At 33.8% G+C, this 6,940-nt stretch overlaps 1 long non-coding RNA gene across 1 annotated transcript; it reads right to left on the bottom strand.

The window, feature by feature from the left end:
• Positions 1-248: 248 nt before the first annotated feature.
• On the bottom strand, positions 249-6,649 carry LOC121410399. Its single transcript, XR_005969330.1, has 3 exons — positions 6,429-6,649; positions 2,945-3,037; positions 249-2,353 (listed from the first exon to the last, which is right to left on the bottom strand). It is a non-coding gene; the product is annotated as an uncharacterized LOC121410399 (long non-coding RNA).
• Positions 6,650-6,940: the final 291 nt, after the last annotated feature.

Below are 6,940 nucleotides of genomic sequence, written 5' to 3'. Positions count from 1 at the left end.
GGCCATAGACCCACAGAAGAGTTTCACGGTGAGGAAAGGAGAAAAGATAGAAAATGAAAGTAAAAGGGTGAGATGTTATTTTGTTGAAAAAGTAAAAAAAAAAGAAAAAGAAGATCTTTACACTAGGGGTGTGCAGTAATAGAAAAAAATTGGGGGTGCACAACATGGCATAAAGGGTTTTTTTTCTTAAGTTGCAAATGAGCAAAGCAAGCAAGCTATATATAAGAAATAATGAGACCAACCAGATCTTCATATTACTTTCCTTTATTTCATTATATAAAAGCACACACATTATATAGTCATGACAATATCTCTTGGTATAACACATGAAAACCACATATTTGGCATATTTATCCATGAGTCTTGTGTTGGCTTAGCAGCGTATTTTGATTTTACAATTGATTCCTAATTATCATGCATGAACTAAATAGTGGGAACAGGCCTATGTTCAGACTAGTGTATAACAACATTATTAAAAAAAAAATATTTCACATTAACATATTGGCCTGCATTTTGCTCACAATTCACATGGTTGATAAGCATGTGGAATAATAAAAATGGTGTATCATGCAACTATCATGGAAGTTAATGCATAGGCCTATTACATGCATTCAAAATAGCAAATCGTTTTAAGACTGGTGTAAGGTCTAACATCAATTATGAAACTAAAAGTAGAGGCATATATCTTGACTTTAAATATTTTTTGAAGAATTCCAGGGCATTATCATTCACTGATTTAATAAAAAATAAGTTTATTACCTACAAAAACGGAGTGAAAAAATTCAAAGAGCCAAAAGCAATATTTTAGTCATACAAAGTATATGAACCAAACCATTACAATAATAGAAATGCATAATTTAGTAAAACACAAGTACATTTTATTTCCATTTACAATAAACTAAAAACAATGGTGAATACATCAGGAATTCATATCATTATATCTTCAATCTAATATAATTATCAAAGCTTTGAACATTGATCAACTGACATAATGCACACATCCATGTCAGGCAAGATGTTTAATTTACCCATTGCAAATTGGTTTAGCCGATTTAAACAATTGAATAGGTAAAAATAAACAATATTCAATATGAATACATTTCAGATATCTACCTAGTATTTGTCATTACGTAACATGAAATAAACAACACGTCTTTGGCCTTTCTAGCCTGGACAGCAAAGAGAATATGTTGTAAACTGATAAAGCTAATGTTGTTCGTCAATTTATGCAGTAAAGATAAAGCAAATCAACATGCATATTAACTGAATGGGCAATCTTTAGCAAATGTTGGGTAAAATTAGACCTTACCAACATTAAGACAAAAACTATTTGACTCAACATAGACTGCAGATTGATTGTTGAAAAGGATGGACAATTATTTAAACTTGTACAAAATGCTCTTTACAGTGTAAGTAAAAATTGTTCTTCATTGTTCAAGTTTTGCAAATAACCAAACTTCTTGTTCAATAGAAAACTGTGACACAAGATCAGCACCTAAATGGAAATCATTCACTACTGCTAAACTCAGGCAGTTTGACATCCTTCATACTCTCCTTAGTATCAATTGCAAATTTTACACATATAGTACTATGCAAACTCAGTCACTGAATATCCTGAGTGAAGGTATATTATAGTCTTCTTATTCTATCAACACATATACATGTATCTTAATTATGAAAAGCACATTCTGGCAGCCACATTGGCTTGTATTCTGAACTCAGGTTTGATTTAAACTCTGGTTTAAATTTTTGGTTTAAATATGGAAAGCCAATTGTGACGCAAATCACTAAAACAATAGGGGTTGAATTTGTCAGACCCATTGGTTCTCAATTCATACTATTAATAATAGTTTTCTTTATGAGTGAAACATAGGGAAAGAGCACAATAATGAAAAGAAACGCACCACGTAAACAAAATTTGACATTTTTGGCATCCCATGATTTTAACACAGAATTAGACCATATCCTACATGTAAGTTAAACTTGACTTCAGAATACGAGCCATTGACTCTTTAACTTTAACGTTTACTACTATATTCATTATAAACTTTATGCTGATAGCCTCATTTCAAACAGCCAATCACTTCTTTTTTTTCTTACCCTTCCCCTTCTTTTTCTTCCCTTTAGGGGCATTCGGCCAGCCAAATCCCCTGATATCTAGAAAGTCTACGGGACCATGAGCGATGTAATATGCATTGGTCATTGCAGCTGGACTCATGAGGTCTACAGGTTTTTTAGGGGTGGGTGAAGCAGAGCGAGACTTCTTTTTACCCCCTTTCTTACCAGGGCTCTTGCTTCGACTCCTGCCTCTTGGTAGAGCTTTGGCACTGCGACTGAATCCCTTCTTGCCACCCTAAAGACAATATCAAAATGAATTTTGCTTCATAACCAATATTTTATGTTGCAAATTATCTTGAATCTACAGAAAAACATTTGTCTATTTTGAGATTAGTGTTTAAGTTGTATTTTGATGTTGCAAGTTTATATAAACTTAAGAAAATTTAGTCAGAAAGTTGCTTAACAATTTATAAATCTTTCCGGTAATGACATTTGACCTGAATGAGGTTTATTACATTCATACATGAACCAGGCTTGCATAAATAGGCCTAACTATGAAAAATTAGTATTTAGAAGCAGCCAATCTCTGAATTTTAATGTTATTTCTTAATTGTTGGAAATTCATTGATAATTTCAATTTGAAAAAACAATCTTCTTGTCCTCCTCCATCATCTTCTTCCTTTTGTCTTCTCCTTTTTATTACTCCATTTCCTTCTTCTTCCCTTTTAGTTTGTATAGAATAATCATATGCATATTGTCATACTATTTGGAAAGACTATAATTGTGTGCTGTATATATTATATGGACAGATGTCTATAAAGTACATTTCTGCAATGTGTATAGGTAAAATGGCTACAAGTATAATGTATGTTAAATCTATACTTACCATATTTTTTTCTGTTGATTCTTCTTGGCTAAAACAAACACTTGATTGGTAATGGGAAGAACTCCTTTACTAGCCTCATATCTGCTCCTGCATCTAAAATAGAAATAAAAGACATCTTGCTTCAGATAACAATGAACAAAATATATTATGGTTTCTATGAAGAAAAGAAATATAAAAATTCAGGAGATTAAACTGAGACAGGAAATTAAAGCAAAACACTGAAAATTTTTAGTAAAGTATGATAAAAATTGGTACTGAATTTGACAGTTCTGCATGCAATATTTTGTGAACTTGATAAAGACAGTTATGAATGCCCTGATAAATATGTATTATCACAATACTTAATTGTTTCTGGTCAGTCTAACTGAAATAAATACTGCATGAGTCAATCCATGGTACTCAATTTCTGGTACCTGATTTTATCAAATGAGGATATAAACCATGTTCATATACACTAACTAAATATATAGTCTCAGCAATAATGCCTTGCACACTAAATCAGGATGTTCTGGGGGACAAACTTTGAATGAACATAATTTCACATAATAAAATACAAAAGAATTATTGAGGATTTATGTAAGACATTATCAGCTCAGTCATTGAATAATTATGAGGGCATGAACAGAATGGTTTCACTGTAATAATGTTAAACTTTTAATTATAATTCATAAACCTTGTTTATACCTCATCCAAATTTGATATCAGTGTTTTGTTTGTTACTCTCTCATCTCTCTGTTCAAATTACACATTTTCAGCCTGCATGGAATACCCCTCCTTAACTGATGTCGTGTGTGGAGCACACTGCATTATAGTACATGTATTAAGTTTTTTGTCATAAACCTGAAGGGGCGGATCCAGCCTTCGCCAATAGGGGGGGCCCGGAATTTTTTCAGCCATATTTTCCCCGATCGGCCGCTCGAATATGATTTTTGCCGGGATTTTTTTGTTTCTTTGAAGGGGTAGTCCTAAATGGTCACTTTTTAGATTTATTCTTATGAAACATAAATGTATAATACCATAACCCTTATTTGTATAATACGAGCGCAAAGCGTGAGCTAAATTTTTTTGGAAATCTTATGTACTTTTTCCTAAAACTTTGAACATTCTGGGAAATGTTTGTTTTCCTGAAAAAAAAGATGTGTATGCAAGTTAATAATTACTACGAACGTAAAGAGTGAGCAGAAATGAAGTGATGGAAAAGGTACTGTTAGATACTTGCTTGCAGTTAGCCATGAAGACGTTACACATTTTAAAAAATAAAATAATGCGAGCGCGAAGCGCGAGCCGAAATTTTTTGACATTTTTACCTAAGGAATGGAAATTCTTAGCATGTTTTGTAACTTAACTGAATAGGTATATAATTAAACATGCGAGCACGAAGCGTGAGCAAAAAATTTCGAGATTTAGACCTGCTGAACAAGAACCTCTATTCAATTAGTAGGCCTATTGTAAATCATGAAAAGGATGAGTAAGTGGGGATCTTCCTTCCATTAATAATGCGAGCGCAGAGCGCGAGCAGAAATTTTGTGTATACGTTTTGAACTGCTCAAATTGTACCTGTAATGGACTGCTTGCATTTAGCCATGAAGACTTTACATATTTCAACATTCAAATATTGCGAGCGCGAAGCGCGAGCTGAAAAATTTTGACCTTTTTTACCTGAATAATGAAATGCTAAGCACTTTTTGTAATCTTGGAAGGACTCTAAGTATTTAATTGATGCGAGCGCGAAGCGCGAGCGGAAAAATCTGCGTATCTGAATTAACGTGTGTTTTAGATTTCGACCTAGAATTTGGGTATTCTAAGTAACTTTCTTATCATGAAAATCAATAAAGCGAGAGCAAAGCGCGAGCTAAAAATATATGATATTCCGATCTAACAAAGGGTGAATTTTAGCTCTGTAATGCAAACACTTTGTGGGAAAATTGTGAATTGTGATGGATCACAGTTAAAAAAGAGCTGATGTATTTTATTATTATTACTTTGAGTTTTTACATAGGACCGGGACATTCTATGAGGGCATTATGTCATCATGTGAAAATGATGACCATCTTCCTATTTCTCTTCCAAAGCATGAGAGTGCGAAATCTGTTAATATTATGGCCTGAAAACTGGACATTTAAAGCACTTTGTAATTATGCATAAGAGGCATATCTATCAATGCGAGCAGAAATCGCGAGCCGAATTTTTTGATAAACTGTCATCAAAGTAGTTTGATTTAGAATTAATATTGGGATATACATAACAGACTAATCAAAATGCTAGCGTGCGGCGCTAGCTGATACGTTTTAACAATCTGACCTGAATAGGGAAATTTTTGAGAACTTTTGGAATACAGGAAAATAATAGGTACCTGAAAAATCAAATTTTGCGAGCGCGCAGCGCAAGCAGAAAATGAGTGTTCAGACCATAACACAGACATTTTTACAGAGCACTTTTTTTAAATCAATTTGTAAATCAAACAAAATAATGAAAGTTCAATTTCCCAGCTGAAATATGTTTTGTATATTGACTTCAAAGTTTGACATTTCAAGCTCCATATTGAGCAAGATATGCAAATACCCTAAAAGACAATAAGGCGCGAAGTGCGAGCGAAAATTTTGTATCCTAACAAATAGATCAAAAAAAATTATTTTCAAAGTCTTCCCTCATGTTATTTTATTTAATCATGTTCCTCCTCTTACGTTTGCCTTTCTTCTTTTCTCCTCTCTTTTCCCTTCCTTTTCTTTTTTTTTCTTTCCTTTTTCCTTTTTTCTTTTTTTTTGCTCCGCCAATAGGGGGGCCCGGGCCCCTCGGGCCCCCCCCTGGATCCGCCTATGAACCTGAGAGGGTATATATATACCTGCATGGTATTAAATTCCACAAGATAATGCAAGTCTGATTTATAAGTGATTAGACACAGAAGTATTCCCTGATTTTGTTATGTTGTAAACAGCATATCACAATAGCCTCATTGGATTGACTCATGCAGTATTTATTTCAGTCAGACCAACCAGAAACAAGTATCCCCTTTTTTCAGTATGATTGGTAAAAGAATGAGTGAAATTGAAAGGTATGTTTAGACTTAAGTTATAAATAAAATGTAAAATTCTATAACCAATTGTTAAAATTGTAAATTAATGACGAGCATTTGAAGGTTGACCATTGTAAATAAATCAAGAACTCGTCTATATTCAGTCAAAAAAAAGTAATGAAATAATCATAGAATTAACTTAATGGTTTTGACCAAAACCTTTAATATACCATCTGTTGTTCCATATTGAATTACTTTTGTTTTGCTAGATATCACCTACAAATATCAGGAAAAAAAATAAATCCCAAGAAACGCAGTTAGGCCAGCTGTCTACATGTACTAAGCAGCTTGGAATAACAGAATCACAGAATGCATTATTACTGTAGTGATTTTTGTCATAGGGCAAGGTATACTTCTCATGCCTCATGGTAAGTTAAAACATATTAAAGATCCATGGTTAAAATAACTTACCTTTCACAAGATAAAAAGAATAAATAGGCCTAGTGGTAAATTCGTTCCCACAAAACGGTAGAGTCTCAAACGAAAGAAACACAGAAACAGTTGAAGTTGTGATACTACACGTCCTACAGCATGACTATTCATTCGGAGAGAGCTGAGGAACAAATCAATATTATATTGCACAGACCGAAACAGGCAGCATTGTTTAGATAGATCGAACCGGTCATAACAATGCTAACCCCACTCCGTCACCCCAGCAACCAAAGTAAAGTTTGACTAGTCTCCTTAGGAAGACTTTAGAAACGTAACAAGAATAGTCTCGTCATGAGTTTGTATGGTGGTATAGGTGAGGCTCATTAAAATCATACGATGAAGGAATGCAGGGCGGATGTCATAAATCGGTGAAGGAAGCATAGCAACTGAATTTGTTGAGCAGACATCGTCAAAGCCGGATCCCACCCCTCCCCAGAAGGCCAGAGTCACCCCCCTCCCCCCAAAAAAAATGATAGAAAAAAAAAAAAAAA

The sequence above is a fragment of the Lytechinus variegatus genome, chromosome 3, assembly GCF_018143015.1.
Source record: "Lytechinus variegatus isolate NC3 chromosome 3, Lvar_3.0, whole genome shotgun sequence".
Taxonomy (NCBI): Eukaryota; Metazoa; Echinodermata; class Echinoidea; order Temnopleuroida; family Toxopneustidae; genus Lytechinus; species Lytechinus variegatus.
Note: the sequence above shows the minus strand (reverse complement) of the source record. Positions and strands in the feature narration are given on the sequence as shown.